At 46.0% G+C, this 17,379-nt stretch overlaps 1 long non-coding RNA gene across 1 annotated transcript in view; it reads right to left on the bottom strand.

Moving 5' to 3' along the window:
- The window catches only part of LOC138510915 (uncharacterized), a 42,106-nt gene that overhangs the window by 21,778 nt on the left and 2,949 nt on the right, over positions 1-17,379 (bottom strand). The gene's annotated exons all lie outside the window — the stretch shown is intronic.

The following is a 17,379-nucleotide window of genomic DNA, read 5'->3' on the forward strand; positions in this document are numbered from 1 at the left end:
CCTCTCCCCTCAAGCACTGGAGAGAGGTTGCATGATGCTCATGGCACAGGCCCACAGCGTCAAAATGAGTATCTTGGAATGTGTAATTCATTGTTTTTGTTTCTCTTTTTTCAGTGTTCTTTTGCTGCTGTGAGTGCAGTCCACCAATGTATGTGTTTTTGAACGAGGAATGAAAGACTTGACTTTAGCAGGTGACTTCCAGATGTTTGATTTTAAATAGCAAATTTGAACCTAGGCCCTCCTGTTATTGATTTACCTAAGAACAAGCACAGCAAATAACTTATCTATTGGCCAAACTATCTATAATACAAATAAATACAATGTATGCATTATTTCTAAAATTCTAAAATATAAGTCTTAGTTACTTACCTGTAACTGTATTTTTCCAGCATTGGTATCTTTCATAGATTCACATGCTTGAATATTCCCCGTCGTCAGACTGGGAATCCTCGGTGATAAATTAAATAATAATAATAATTAAAAAAATATATATTTTTTTTAATATATATATATATATATATATATATATATATATATATATATATATATATATATATATATACACTGCCACCTAGCAGTGCATGTACATAGCCCATTATAGCCTATGAGCCACTTCATTGTGTAGTCCCTCCACCTCACTTTGGTCCTTATGGCCCCAGCCAATGAGGTGGCAGGGCTTAAGCTCCGCCCCCGGCAGCCATCTTCAGATTTTGAACCGTATAGATTACAGTATGATGGATGCCGAGCATAGGAGCAGCCTCTCAGGGGAGGCGGGCGGGCGCATGTGAATCTATGAAAGATACCAATGCTGGAGAAATACAGTTACAGGTAAGTAACTAAGACTTCTCCAGCATTGGATCTTTCATAGATTCAGATGCTTGAATAGAATACCAAGCAGTTAAAACATGCCACCATTATGAACAGATATGCATAATTACAGAAAAACATATTTCTGATCAAACCTTTACCATGCAGCAACACAACGGTTACATATTTCGGGAAAGGTGGGAAAGGAGGCTGGTCCTACCTTATACAAAGAGATGGCGGAGCACTGCCTGTCCAACTGCAGTTTCTTTGTTGGTATCTTCAGTCAGGCAGTAGTGTTTCGTGAAAGTATGCAGAGTGCTCCACGTGGCAGCTCTGCATATGTCTTTCAAGGCCACCCCTGCGTGGAATGCTGTTGACGCCGCCCTTCCTCTGGTGGAGTGCGCAGACGGCGGTCTAGTTAAAGGGTCGCCTTTCAACTGATGACAGTGGGTGATGCAGGACGATACCCAGCGTGCCAGGCTTTGTTTGGATATATGTTGGCCCTTGGTACGGCCAGAGAAGGAAATGAATAGCCGGTTTGAGGAGCGGAACTCCTTGGTTCTTTGCAAGTAAAACTTCAACACCCTAGAAACGTCTAGAGAGTGTAATGTCCTTTCCGCTTCCGAAGCGTGATTCTGGAAGAAGGTTGGTAAAACAATGCGCTCAGTGAACGACATCTCCGAAAGTACCTTGGGGAGGAACTTCGGGTGAGGCCTTAAGATGACGCGGTCCTTCTGGAACAAGGTAAAAGGAGGTTCCGAAGACAAAGCTTGCAACTCACTGATCCTTCTGGCTGATGTGATGGCTACCAGGAAGGATGTCTTCCAGGACAAGAATTTCATATCGCATCTATGTATGGGCTCGAAGGGAGGTTGCATGAGGGCTGTTAAGATGGTGTTGAGGCTCCAGTCCGGAACTGGTGTAGGTGTAGGCGGATAAGTACGCATCAGTCCTTTCAGGAAGATCTTGATCGCTGGTAAGGAGAGTAAGGCTTGCGTCTCCGCGGTTACTGTGTAGGCCGCTATGGCTGACAGATAGACCTTGATAGAGGACAGTGAGAGCCCTGACTTAGCCAGGTGCAACAAGTAGGGCAGAATCTGATCAACCGAGGCCAAGAGGGGATCGATCGCAGAGGTCTCGCACCATTTGGAAAACCTGGTCCATTTCCTGGTGTAGGTAAGTTGCGTGGATGGGGCTCTAGAGGCCCTGATGATATCCCAGCATTCTGATGGTAACTTTAGGTGCATCAGTTTGCGCTGCTCAGGAACCATGCTTTGAGAGACAGGCTCCTCGGGTCGTGGTGGAGGACCTTGCAGTTCTGTTGTGTCAGTAGATATTGATGTGATTTGAGACGAATCGGGGTTTTGCAGGATAGATGTCTCAGCGTCGGGTACCAGACTTGCCGTGCCCAATCGGGTGCAATAAGAATCAAGGAACAATCCTGTTCTTTCACCCTGCGAAGTACCCTCGACATGAGGGGAATGGGTGGGAAGACGTAGAGGAGCTTCCCCGACCAATCCACTGAGAACGCGTCTCCCAGCGATTGGTGCTCGGGGTATCTTGACGCAAATATCTTGCATTTTTTGTTGTTCCTGGTGGCAAAAAGGTCGATCTGCGGATGGCCCCATAAGGCAAATATCCGTCGGGTTTCTCTGTCGTCCAACTCCCACTCGTGTGACGCTGTGTATTCTCTGCTTAATCTGTCCGCTAGGACATTGTCCACTCCTGGAAGGTGCTCTGCCCTGATCTGTATCCCGTAGCGCAAGGCCCATGCCCATAGCTGTTGGGCTTCTTGCGACAGGATCTGAGACCTCGTGCCTCCCTGCTTGTTTGTATAGTGCATGGAGGTCGTGTTGTCTGTCTGGACTGTAAGAACTTGACCAGCTATAACCGGTAGGAAGGCTTTCAGCGCCAACCTTACGGCCCTGAGCTCCAACACGTTGATGTGGAGCTGGGACTCTTGTGCCGACCAGGATCCCTTGGTTTGGAGGTCCGCAAGATGTGCGCCACAGCCTGATAAGGAAGCGTCCGTCCGCAGCAGGAGGGTCGATGTCGGTGCTTGAAACGGCATTCCCTGTAGAAGATTCCTCGGAGCGTTCCACCATCGAAGGGCCTTGTGCAACGTCGATGGAATCTGGACAATGTCTTCCCAGCATCCGAAAGCTTGTTTCCATTGGTGGTCCAGAGCTTCCTGAACCGGCCTCATGCGAAGCCTGCAGTTCGGTATGAGGAATATGCATGATGACATCATGCCCAATAGGGATTTGTAAGAGCGTACAGATGTTGTCTCTTTCTGTAGGAAGTTCGAAGTTAAGCGTAGAATCGCTGCTATTCTCTCTGTGGATGGTCTCACTCTGGGAATGCTGGAGTCGAGCTCGGCTCCCAGGAAGAGAGCTACCTTGCTGGGAACGAGGCAGGACTTCATCTGGTTGATGGAGAAACCTAATTCTTTTAGGAGGTTGACCGTCCTCGACACTGCCGAACGAGCCTTTGCAGCTGAACTTGCCTTTATCAGCCAATCGTCCAGGTATGGAAAAACGTCCGTTCCTGCTCTCCTGAGACTTGCCGCTACCGGTGCCAGGCATTTCGTGAAAACTCTTGGCGCTGATTTTAGACCGAACGGAAGCACTTGAAACTGAAAGTGGAGCCCTCCCACTGTGAACCTGAGGAACTGCCTGTGTGCTGGATGGATCGGAATGTGGAAGTATGCATCCTCCAAGTCTAAAGTGGCCAAGAAGTCGTGCTTGTTTAACCAAGGTAGCACCCCTTGTAGAGCTACCATCTTGAAAGTTATGCACTTGATGAACTTGTTGAGAGCCCTCAGGTCCAAGATGGGCCTCCATTGACCGTTTTTCTTTCTGACGAGGAAGAATCGGGAGTAGAAACCTTTTCCCCTCTGAGAATAGGGTACTGGTTCTACTGCTGCCTTCTGGAGCAGTTTTTTCACTTCGGACATGACCTGTCCTAGCATATGCACTCTGCGGGGAGTTGGAGGCAGGGAAGGAGGTTGGTCCAGAAATTCCAAGGTGTGACCCTTTCGGATCACCTGTAACACCCATTTGTCCGATGTAATTGACCGCCAGCGCTGGAAAAACTGGCTCACCCTTCCCCCCACCGGGGTGTGGCGAAGGGAGGGGGGAGATTGGTCGTCAGTTCTGCTTGCCTTGTGACTTCCCTTGGGCGGAGCCACGTCTGCCTCTATGGGCGTATCTGTTTGATGACTGATATTTATTGCCTTGGTACGTGCCGCCTTGTGCTTTTTGACCATAGGAGGAACGACTGTATCCCCTGAACTTGGAAGATGAACCTCTAAAGGGACGAAAAGACCGGTGGTCCTTACTTTTGTCCTTTAAAGAACTGATGGCTCTGGCTGTGTCAGTGTCTGTCTTGATTGCCTTCAAATGGTCGTCTATCTTTTTCCCAAAGAGATCTTGGCCGTCAAATGGCATGTCTAGTATCTGCGCCTGAACTTCAGGTCTAAAGTTAGTAGCCTTCATCCAGGCCTGCCTTCTGAGCACTGTGCCGTGCGCCATCTGCCTGAAGCCTGATTCGGCCACATCAACTGCTGCGTCGATCATGTGATCCGATGTTGCTTCACCATCCGCGATTATGGATTTTGTCTCCTCCTGGAGCTCCGGTGGTAATTGTTTCGCCAAGTTAGACATGCGGAGCCAAAGCTCGCGACGATCGAATCTTGCGGTCATGGCCAGTGCATTACCCGCTCTGATTGTAAGTGATGCAGAAGATGATACTTTCCTGCCCATGGCTTCCAATTTACATCCGTCCTTATCCGGTGGTGCCGACAACGGTGAGGAGGGGTTGGCGAGTTTCTTTCTGGCCGCCACTGTAATAACTGAGTCCGGTTTAGTATGACCCCTTAAACAAAGCGGTGCTGAATCCGGAGCTTTATATTTCTTTTCTGGCCTGGACACCAACGCCGGAGTCGATAAGGGTGTAGATAGGATCTTGGATCCGGAATCCCAGATGGTATCGAGGAGGGGAATTGTGGTCACTGTCCTCCTTCGTTTGTCCCTGTGCTCATAGAGCACTGATTGCCTTTCCTCCGAAGAAACCTGAATTTTAAACAGTTCTGCGGCTTTACCTATTATGGTATGGAAAGAGACGAGATCATCCGGTGGTGAGGCCTTGCCCGGCGAGTCTCTCCTCCTGGGCTTCTCGACGACGTAGTCATCCCAATCACTGGGTGCGTCTGGCTCCTGAGTAATTTCTCCTTCTTCTGGTTCCGAAAATTCACCAAAAGGATCCTCCTGCCAGTCTGATACCGAGATGGTGGACGGTACCATGGTGGGATCTACGTCCGGAGATCGCGGTCTGTGCGATGACTGTGGTGACGGGACTCTTGTAGGTGAAGCACTGTGGGTGCTGCTCCTCGGTCTTTGAACAGGTGATCTCATCCGTTTTTGCGGTCTACTCCTGTAAGAAGAGCAACCCGATGTGCCTCGAATCGGGGATGACTCTCTAGGAATGGGATTAATCAGAATTTGCTTCTCCCTTTGCCGTTTGTAAAATTCTTCTACAATCCTCTGCACGGATAACATGAGCACCGGGTCATGAGGATATTCGGATTCTCCCGTGGACGGGTGCCAAGGAGGGCTGTATTGTTTCAGTAAGGGACCGATGGACTCTTCCACCACTTCCGCATCGGAGAATTCTTCCTGAAGAATTATATCCGGAAGTTCTGCCATGTTCCCCAAAGGTGAAAATTGCTGCACCAGAGGTTCAGTTGCAGTATTCTTCTCAATGATATTGCAAGAGTGAGAGGCAGTAATTCCTCTGTAACTGCCGAAATTTGCGGTGCCTCTGAAGGCGTTATGGATGATGTTATTCTCGTCGACGACTGAGATTTTCCCGTCGACGAGGGCTTCGCCGCCGACTGAGATTTTCCCGTCGACGACTGAGATTGTCCCGTCGACGAAGGCTTCGCTGTCGACTGAGATTTTCCCGTCGACGACTGAGATTTTCCAGTCGATGAGGGATTCGTCGTCGACGACTGACATTTCCCCGTCGACGAGGGCTTCGTTGACGAATGTGGAGTGTGTTCCGTGGACGACTGCGTCATGGACGAATGCTTCGTGGACGAGTGGTGTTTCTTGCTCGTCGACGATTGCTTCGCGGTCGATATGTCCGATGACGATGATCTAACTGTCGACGATGTCTTAAGCGTCGTCGATGCTGGTTTCGTCGACGGTATGGCCGATGACGGGCCTTTACCTTTCCCTTCATTCGTGGGCGGTTTAACCGTCGACGACTGCCCCCCCCCGTTTTTTGCAAACTCCTCCTTACCTCTGGAGGCAGATTTTGCTGACTTTTTCTGGCTTGACAGGTCAGCTGGAGGCAGAAAGGGTATCAATTCCAGCTTCCTCTTTTTGGATTTGGGAGAGGAACTCCTTTCCACTGAAGAGGCCCTTCTCTTTGAAGTTTGCCTCTCAGATGGAGTGCTGGATTGGACAGGAGCTGTTCTGACAGACTCTTCGTCCGAAGATTGATCCCTGGATTCCAGGTATGAAAGGAGTCTTCTATGCCTGTCATGAAGGGTCTTGGTGGAAAAGGTTTTACAAATCTCGCATTTTTTAATGTCATGTGGGTACAGACAATAAATGCAATGCTCGTGGGGGTCCTTGTAGTAAACCAATTTCTTCTTGCACCTCGTGCAGTCCCTGAACAGGGAAGGCTTCCTGACAGCCTGAGGTGCCTCCATTTCTGAAGAGAAGTTCAGTCGACGATTTTGAGAGGAAAACAACAAGTTTTGCCACCAAGGTTAATTGGAAAGAAAGCCCCTAAGAAGGGGAACAAGATGGAATATATTTTACAAATATATTCCACACAAAAGTAGAAAGAATTTGAAAAAAGCTCAGAGAGCTTGAGGATTCCCTGTGTCTGATAGACTGCGGTGAAAAATCTGAAGATGGCTGCCGGGGGCGGAGCTTAAGCCCTGCCACCTCATTGGCTGGGGCCATAAGGACCAAAGTGAGGTGGAGGGACTACACAATGAAGTGGCTCATAGGCTATAATGGGCTATGTACATGCACTGCTAGGTGGCAGTGTATATATATATATATATATATATATATATTTTTTTTTTTTTTTTTTTTATAAATTTTTTTAATTATTATTATTATTTAATTTATCACCGAGGATTCCCAGTCTGACGACGGGGAATATTCAAGCATCTGAATCTATGAAAGATCCAATGCTGGAGAATCTTATATTCCTCGTGTGTTTAAAAGCACAGAGGCCTTAATTTATAGATGCACCACAACCATTTCTGCAATGTGACATTTATATGGAAAAATGGCACACTACATATTGGCTTATGAAAATAAAGATTATTTCAATTCATTCTCGGTTGCCACATGATTGTAACAAGCTGCACATTTCAATACTACAGACCGGCCTTCATTTATGAGACATTAGGCCTCATTACGAGTGTGACGGTCCGGAAATAAGGGTGCCAGTTGCCCTGTACTGGCACCCTTTGCGGACAGCCACATTCCAACTCTGCCTTCCTGGGCCATTGCACCCAGCAGGACTGACCTGCCGGGTGCAACGGCCCGGTAGGTTGCGTTGTCAAGGAATCACTGGCATTGTTAGCAATGGTGCCAGTGCTTTGGTGTCCCCAATCCCGCGGTTCCTATGGGACTCTACGGGAATGGGTACTGACACTTTCCTCCGCCTCATTTCCCGGCCCACCGGGACTTGTAATGTCCCAGTAGCACTGGGATCTGAGGCGGCAGAGTGGTGTTACAAATTCAGCGACAACCTGCCGGTAGCAACGGTGGGTTACCGTTAAATTGTAAAATTTCTCGCATTATGTGCAGATGTAGAATACCACGCCTTGGTGCCTATTTCTTCACGTTCATCAAGCGTGGGATCCTCGAGTCTTAAATAAATGTTTGTTGTAGGTTCCATACCATTTGTATGGAATGGCAGATTATATAAAGAAATATCAGTATGGACTTCACAATTTCAGAACCATTTTTGGGGAAAAAAGCATGTTGTATATGAATGCAGTAAGGCACTGCCCCAAAGTCTTGCGTTTAGGTTCAGCAAACTGGATGCCATTTTTTTTAAAAATGTTCCTATATCTCCCCTGGAAACATTCAGTCAAAGAGGGGGTTAACATCTATGCAGGGTTCATAGTTTTCTTATTATTACTTGTGTGTCCTTTTTATTTACGGTCCCACGTCGAATTCCTTATTTCCTTTTTGAGAGGGTGTTGGTACCCTCTCCATCTCACCCTCTTTCTCCCGAGACTATGAATAACCTCAAGTTATTTAACTAAGAGAGAATGGGAGAAAGGCTGGTTTCATATGAAATATTGACACAGAGGAAATGTAATTTTGTTCATCCTACTCTATCCTTTAATAATATAGAATTTAATTTGAACAACAATATAAACCACACAATCTGTTATGTAACAATAACATTCAAACATTCCCCCTTTCATCTAAACCTCTTTGCTTACCATTCTAACACCGATTCCTTTTTATCCAGAGATCATGTTATCCATAGGATCAGACAGTTACTAGATTTGACTAACAACTGTTCATGGATGACAAGTTTGGAGCTGGTTCACCCATCATGCCTCTGTCTATTGCCCTTTCGGGATTTTCATTCTGTAGGCAGCCTCTGCCCATTCCACTTTTGGGATTTGTATTCTGTAGGCAACCAGAGATATGTATATTCTCAAAAGCGCCCGTACAGAAAGTCAGAAATGCCTGCTCCTAGATTGGTTCCTCTGGAAATTATAGATATGAACTCAGTCACCTACCTCATATTCTTTCTTTGATTTATTTAAGCCAAAATAGGTTTTAATACTTACCACACATTTTCCAAGTTTCATTGAACATAAGCAAATGCATGTTAAAGGTGTTTCTGAAGATTTTATACATATTCAGGAGAAGAAAAGGGATCGATCAATGTCTGTTCCTGTGTTCGATATAAGAGATATTGAGGCAATACCATTTGTCAACTGGTCATGAGTTCAAAAGGAGACCTCCTAGAAACAGAAGTAGAGGTAGACTTCAGAGCCATTGGGACTACTGGTAATCACAAATACCAACTGGGTCCAGAATCCACCACAGACGTCCAGGTCGTAGGCAATATTTAACTTTCTTTTGACTCCCTGAATTTCCAACATCTTAGTCATTATCTCACCAATTAAATTACTTCCCCAGTCAGACTCGATCTTTGGAGGAAGGACGAAACATGAAAAATGTTGGTTGATTAGTAAAGTGTCAGCAGTCTCTGCCTTGCAATTTGGGTGGAAGACATGTTTGTTTCTTTGTTTGTTTTAATATTTATAATGCGTGCAAGACCCGGGGGTATCAGGGCGCAGAAGGCAAAAGAGGGTTGATCAGCTTCGGTTACATTGCTTTAAAGTAACATAGATTATATACACATTAAGGCATTAAGGGTTGTTCAGCTTCGGTTACATTGCTGTAGAGTAGCATACATTGTATACATAATTAAGTCAGGTTACATCAAGAAAACAAATATATACAGGGTATACAGATATGGCAAGTAGTGTTGTCTGAATGCAGTAATGTGTCACTGTCATTTTCCTTGATCCAGTGGATAAGGTTGGATCAAAAGCGAAGGTAGGGTAGGTCTTCTCTTAGTGTCGGTGGGAGCGAGTTCCAGTATTGGGCAGCTTTGACCGGAAAACTGCTTCCACCAGTCTTCATGCGATCAAATGTAGGCACTAGTAGGAGGCTGGCGTTGGCTGTTCTCAAAGGGCGAATGGAGGATTGTCTGGAGAATCTGGCAATGAGGTATTGTGGGGCAGAATGGTGTAGGCATTTATCTGTCAGGTATGCTGTTTTGAGAAGAATTTTATCTTTTGTAGAGAGCCAGTTGTTGAATCTTCTGAAGTCAGATATGTGGGCTTTCTTGGGGATGCTTAGGGATGCTCTCAGGGCATTATTCTGAAGAATCTTATTGGTAATGTATTAATTACTCCCCACATATAAAGCATTACAATAATCCAATGTGGATAAGACAAGGGCTCTTGCTAAGGTAAAGCAGTTATTAGGTGAGAGGAAGGGCTTGGCTGCTCTGATTAGCTTGCAGGTGTAGACTGTAGCTGAGGCCATATAGTTGACTTGTTTTTTGAAGTTTAAAGTAGAGTCTAGATTGGTTACTGTGATATCATCGTTGTCTATTTTAAAATTTGAGTAGAGATGGCCTAGTTTGTGGAGATTAGCAGCGGTGCCGAGAATTAGGAGTTCCATTTTGTCATCATTCAGACATAGACCATGAGAGGCCATCCATGCCTAGATGATGAGGTACACTCTATTCACGAAGGCCAAATCCTTGTTGTAATCTCCCGTCAACGGGATGAGGATCTGTCTATCATCCACATAGTTAGTGCAGGTGATACCCAGGCCATCTAGATCCTCAAAAAGGGCTTTGTAAAGATGTTGTACAGAGTAGGATAAACGCAGGAGCCCTGGGGCACACTGCAGGTGACGGGTATGGGGTCAGCGGCTGCTGAGGGTGAGAAGACCCGCATTGTTCTATTGTCAAGGAACCATTGAATCCATCCTATAGCTTCTTGTGAGAAGTGAGCAGCAGAGTCCAAATGGTTGCAGAGAATCTTATGGTCGACCAAATCGAAAGCCGCTGAGAGATCAAGTAGCAGTAATAGTGCTGTTTTAGCATTGTCTCTCAAGGCATCTATTTGTGCTTTGAGGTCGATGAGCGCAGTTTCCGTTCCATGTTGTGGTCTAAAACCTGACTGACACACTCCTAGGAGATGGCTGCATTCCAGATATTGTTGGATTTGGAGGTACACCAGCTTGTCTAAGATTTTAAGCAGGAACAGAACTGTGGTAATGGGGTGACAGTTTGTGGGTATGGAGGGGTCAAGTGTTTGTTTTTTGAGGAGTGGGAGGACCCATGACTGTTTCAGGTTGTGAGGAATGGTGCCAGTGGAGAAGGAAGCATTTATAAGTTTGGTAATAAATGGGGAGAGGTCACGTGCAGCATCTTTTATGATTTGTGCTGGGCAAGGGTCACCGTGGCAATTAGATGGTTTGAGGGTAAGGATGACTTTTTCAACTTCAAGGATGGATACTTTTACAAGGAGGAATGGTAGGCAGGGTGGTCAGGGGACGTGTGCAGAGATTTTGTTTGGATTAGGGGCGAGGAGGAGGGTTTCTTTTTTATTATTAATCTTGGCTTGGAGTGTCGATATTCTGCTAGGTAGGGTGTTCTAAATACTGGTGCACCAACTTTTGTCTTTAAGGCAAGTATCTGGGGCTTGGATAGGCATTTCTATCTCTTTGAGAATAGTGAACAATTCCTTAGTATTAGAGTTGGCTTGGTTATGCGTAGGTTGTATGATTCTTGTTTGGCAAGGATAATCTGTTTTTTGTAAAGGGAAGCTAGATTGTTAAGGATGTTTTTGTTGGTGTCAAATGGCTCTAGTCTCCAGATTTGTTCGCATTTACATTTCTCCAGTCTGATTGCTTTCAGGTGGGGAGAGAACCAAGTATTCACATGTTTTTTTGGTTTACTCTTTCTGACTTTCAATGGTGCTATGGTGTCTAGGGCAGATAGCATTGCTTTGTTGTACTCTTCTACAAAGATGAATGGGTCTGTGAGGGCAGGAAGAGAGTTCAAGCTGGGTAGAATCAGGGGGATGAGTTTATCGGTTGTAATATTTTTTTTGTTTTTAGTGGGAATGGCAGGAGCTATGCTATCGGTTTGTAGGGGGGCTGTCACCTCTAGAGAGAAGGAGATCAGGTGGTGGTCAGTCCAGGGCAACGGTGTTGAGGAGGTGATGAAGGTCTGGCAGTTGTACTCTGCTATCCAGTCGAGGGTACTACCTTTAGTATGGGTTGCACCTGTTACATTTTGGGTGAACCCTAATTCCTCAAGGGAATCATTGATCTGCGTAGCGTTATGATCTGATGGGTCTTTGAAGCCAATGTTAAGGTCTCCTAAGAGAAGGCATAGTGAGGAGTTTTTAAGGTTGTCAGATAGGATATTAGTAAGATCTTCTTCAAAGAAGCCTAGTGGCTCTGGAGGTCTGTATATGAGGTGAATGTTTAGAGTCTGGGTATCAAAGATGGTCAGCTTGGCTGTGAGGGATTCACAGGAGTCTACATTTAGTGGGGGTGTGAGCCTCAGTGCTAACTAGTTTTAGCAATTATGGCAAGGCCTCCGCCTCGAGAGGTAGTGCGATCTATTCTTAGAAGGGTGTAGTCCTTGGGGATGGCTAGCATGATCGCTGGGCCGGCCGCTGAGTGCAGCCAGGATTCAGTGATAGCGAGGAAATCCATTTTTTCCGTGAGGAGGAGGTTGGCTATTTCGGTAGCGTGGGCTACCATAGAACGGGCGTTTATTAGAGCTCCTTTTATGCCGGTCTGTGTGGGCTCCAAGAGTATCGCCTGGGTGTTGAGGTAGCACCTAGGGTGGGTGTTGTGGTCTCGATTAATTTGGCTATTGAGTTGGAGTGGGTGCTGAGGGTTTGTAACTTTGTGAGAGGGGGCTACGGAGTGAGGCTGCTGGCCTCTTAGGTTTCTAATAGTGTTATTAGGGAGAGGATATAAGATGGTGGCTAGAGTTTCTTAAATTTTGGGAGGTCTGGCGCAGAGTTTGAGTTTTGTTTGGAGGAGACAACAAGGTCTTGTAATCGGGCCATTTAGATAAAGGGGTTTGTTGTGGAGCGTTGCATATGCATGCGTTGATGAAGGCAAGGTATGTGTCATGGTATGGTCTAGTATCCTTAATAGGTATAGGATAGCCCTCAGTAGGACAGTGTAGGTCAGAGGCATATACATAGTTTGTGTGTGACGTTGCTGGCTAGTGGTAAGTGTGGCATTAAAGTTAGTGGGGGGTGTCGAAACGCGGGTGTCAATGGCTAGGTGAGGTAGTATCGCGGAGGCTGTGGCAAATGTGTAGATGGATATGGGAGATCTATCTAGGGTAGAGTGATAGAAATGAATCAGTAGTGGCACAGATGTTTAGATACTGTGATTTCACAGTGGTGTGGGCACAAGGGCTAGGTTCAAGGTATGCACAAATGTCTAAAATCAGGGTAAGCGCAGATGCACATAGATTCATAGATACCTAGATGCAGAACTGGTGCAGTGGTCACAGAGGCAAGGGTCAGCATAGGCATAGGAGGTAGATTCAAAGTATGCACAGCTATCCAGATTTGAAATGGGCACCAATACACAAATATCTAGATTCAAAGTAGGCATAGATGCACAAATATATAGATTTGAAATGGGTACAGATGTGCAGATATCTAGATTCAAAATAACCACCAATGCATAGATATCTAGGTTCAAAATGGGCGCAGATGCGCACATATCTAGATTTAAAATGAGCACAAAAGCACACGTGTCTAAGATCAAAGTAAGCACAGATGCAGAAATATCTATATTCAAGATAGCCGCAGATGCCTAGGTGCAAACCTATTACAGTGGTCACAGAGGCTAGGTTCAACATAAGCACAGGAACTAGGTTCAAGTATGCACCGCTATCTAGATTCGAAATGGGCAGAGATACACAGGTATCTAAAATCAGAGTAGGCGCAGATTCCTAAATGCAGTACTGTTAGCATGGTCACAGTGGTCATAAAGGCTAGGGTCAGCATGATCACAGAGGAAGGATTAAAGTGTGCATAGCTGTCTAGATTCAAGATAAGCACAGAAGCCTGGATACAGTGCAATTACATTAGCCACAGTGGTCACAAGGTTAAGGTCAGCATGGTTACAACAGGGCTAGGTGCAATACGGTTACAGTAGCTGGGTTGACCAAACATGTATGGTAAACAGTAATTGCTGTGAACACATTTTTGGAACAAGCAAGATATGTAAGATATGTTTTAAGAACGTTCATAATAGTCATGACATGACAGGTGCCAGTAGAGATAGAAGGTTTAGTAGCGTAGTTGCCGATGTTGCAAAGGGTGAGATACAGGTGCAACGGTGGGTCGATGGAAGGCAGGTGCTGATTTTTGAAAGTTAGACTCCGTATGTCTGCGCTGCGGATATGTGAAACAATGCGCGTGACATTTCAAAGTCGTGCCGTGTTGGGCACGGGGATAGGTACGTTTTATGGCGGGAGGCGATAGTTAAGGGCTTGCAGGAGGCAAATGAAACAGGTGGTCTGGGGTCGCTGATGTTAAGAAGTAAAAGGAAGTCCTTACCAGATGGAAGCGAGCGTGTGGGGGTCCAAAGCCCATATGGCTCCAGACAGGCTCACGACAGGCAGTAGCCTTATTGTTCGTGCCTTCGTGTGAGTGCCAGCTCAAGCCTGCTGGCTCACGATTGGCTGAACAAAAAGGGCTGGCAGCCAATAAGGATTGGCGCTGAGGCCTGGTGGAGTACTTCACCACAAAGAAGGAAGTGTAGAAATGCTGGCAGCCATTTTAAAGGGGTTTTTGCCTCGTGGCATCTGGTGCATAATATTGCACTACGGAACAAATGCAAATTATTTAACTTGTTTTGGAGGATGGGTGGGCCATCCAAGGAAACGGCATCAGATTAAATGCAGAACCTGGTGAATTAGTTGATGGATTTACTGTTGTTGTGCAGCATGCTATGGAGTGCTGCAAAGTCAGGCAGTAAGCCTGGCATTGATCCAGGTGCCTCCCAGGGCACCTCTAAGTGGGGCACTGCTCCTGCAGTGCAAGGGGAGCTCCGGCTCCTCCTGGGGACAATGCAGCATATGGAGCCTCCAGGCTCACGACAGGCAGTAGCCATATTGTTTGTGCCTTCGTGTGAGTGTCGACTCGAGCCTGCTGGCTCACGATTTGCTGAATAAAAAGGGCTGGCAGCCAATAAGGATTGGCGCTGAAGCCTGGTGGAGTACTTCACCACAAAGAAGGCAGTGTAGAAATGCCAGCAGCCATTTTAAAGGGGTTTTTGCTTCGTGGCATCTGGTGCATAATATTGCACTACGGACCAAATGCAAATTATATAACTTGTTTTGGAGGATGGGGGGCTATCCAAGGAAACGGCATCGGATTAAGGGCAGAACCTGGTAAATTAGTTGATGGATTTGCCGTTGTCGTGCAGAATGCTTCGGGGTGCTGCAAAGTCAGGCAGTCAGCCTGGCATCGATCCAGGTGCCTCTCAGGGCACCTCTAAGCAGGGCACTTCTCCTGCAGTGGAAGGGGAGCTCCGGCTCCTCCGGGGGACAAGGCAACATATTTAATACATTTTGTAAATAGGCACAATCATGGTTATAATATATTTGTTGCTGCATCCAGAATTAATCACCGGACCAATAAAGCCGATCTGAAGATCAGACCATGGTAGTGTCAGCTCTCTCTTATGTAAAGGAGCCCAGTGAGTGGGAGAACTTGGTTGGAACTGAGCACACATCAGACACACCTTTAAATAAATGGTTAGATCCTGAGTAAGTGTCTTTTTAAATCCCTGATGGCCAGCTGTTGTTGCATTATGGGCATTATTTAGCATTATTCTTCAGAACAACTAGGTACTATCGACTGATCACAATCAGATGGGGTTTCCTTACCAAAAGTCCATCTTGGACTTTTAACATTTTCTAAAACTTTATAAGCACTCAGAGATCTTGCATACCCTAACAATCTTGCTCAGCTAAAGGAAAATGTTCTGGATCTTTTAGATATTGATAAAAGTATCCAATAATTAGTTCTTCCTTCTGAACAGTAATTTGATCTTGATCTGGAGCTTCTCTACTGCATCAAAGAGAGGAAAGATTACTTTCAGCTTCAGTATGTGACCAAGTTACTACTGTTATTTCATATCAATGTATTCCCCTTGGAGTGCTCCAGTTTTGACTAATTAATCTGCTAAATAATTTCCTGTCTTGCCAGGACCCTCACCATTTGACTGCCTCTTTATGTATTCCAAAATAAAGTTATGTTGTTTGATATCACTAAATCATGCATTGTTTGGATTGGCTTCCTGTGTTTCAGGGATTTGTTTTTGGCACACACACAGCATCCCTATGGTTTTCCAATGAACTAAGTTAGCAACATATCCATTTCAGTGATAGTCTGAAACAGTTATAATGACTAGCTACAGATGTTGATGATTTAAGAAAGTAATGCCAGCTATATATTACACCACTTGACTACCAAGTCATGTTGCCCAATTTTATAGCCGGCTGAGTGTGTAGAAATGTCAAAAGCACATTTCTGATGCCAGCTACTAATTCCTTCTCATAATTTTCTTTGATATGGTAGAAACATTATCGTAATAAACTATGTGCATTCCCTGACAGGTGTTTTCTTCATACACCTTGTGAGCAGCAGCTAGATATGTGGCAGGTCAGAATCAGGAGATGGACAAGCATGCATGATTTAAAAAAAAAAAGTTTATTTCCTCTTCTCATTCAAAAATACCTAATATTTCCCTAACTTTGTGATTCCCACAGCCTGGGATTCTTTCAGTCTCTTCCTGCCCCACTCTGGGGCTCACGCTTGCTTATTTCCCACTCTGTGATCCTCAGTTCTTTCACCCACATCAGGCTTCTCTCTTTCTCTTTTCCCCACTCCAGGCTTCTTGCTCTATCTCTCCCCACTCTGGGGTTTCCTGGCTATTTACCCACACCAGGGCTTCTGCCTGCTCAGTTATTTCCCACTTCTCTTTCTCTCCTCACACACGGGCTTCTTTTAGTATGTCTCCCGAATCCTGGCTTCTGCTTCTCTCTCCCCACTCTGGGGTGTTCTCAATCTCTCCCCACTCTGAAGCATCTCTCCTTCATCCTCCACACTCTGGTGCTCCTTCATTTGGTCTTTCTGCCCGTTGCTTGGAAGCCACTTTGTACCTGTATCTGATGAGCTGTGCTCCCTGGGAGGGCTATGTAGGCCAAAAGCCTCTTGTCTAATTGCAAAGCCGCTTATGTGACTCCACAACTGGAATAAGCAGTGGTGGGCTGTTCCTCCTGGTTTCCACTTACTCAGTGCAGGAGCTTGTGGGCAGCTCTGCAATGGTCCCGAGGTACTCCGTTCTCGCTCGTGCTGCCATACCCCACATCTCCAGTGTGGACCTCCGGGTTGGACACCACATCTGGCGTTCTGTCTCTCCCAGCGTCTCTCTACTCACTGCATGCTGCGGCATAATTAAACTCTCCGGGATGCGTGGATACTGCTTCCTGATTGGCTCCTCGCCTGACGTGCCTTCAGAAGGTTCGTTTTTCAGTCGTTCTGCTGTTTATTTATTGTATTTTTTATTTATTAGACATTTGTATGGCACATATAGACAAGTGTTTCCAGGTTCCACAAGACAAATAAAGGGGGGGAGGGGCAGATGGAAAAACCAACAGTAATGGTTTTACTAGGCCTTGTGACATTGTTACCGTGCAAGTGCAGAGACAAAAAGTGCAAGAGAGAGTGGAAGTAGGGGGCAGGGCTGAGGAGTGGACAGGGGGGAGGGGTGAAGTGTAGGGGTTGGGGATACAGGGGGCTGGGCAAGTGCTGAGGGGGGCTACAAAGGGCAAGTGCAGGGGAAGTGGGAAAGGGAAAAGTGCAATGGACGGGGTGGACCAGAGCAGACTAATCCAGGAAAGGTGCCCGAGGACAAGTGCTGGTAGGGATGCTGG

Source organism: Ambystoma mexicanum, chromosome 6p (assembly GCF_040938575.1).
Source record: "Ambystoma mexicanum isolate Mex_15411 chromosome 6p, UKY_AmexF1_1, whole genome shotgun sequence".
NCBI classification, from domain to species: Eukaryota; Metazoa; Chordata; class Amphibia; order Caudata; family Ambystomatidae; genus Ambystoma; species Ambystoma mexicanum.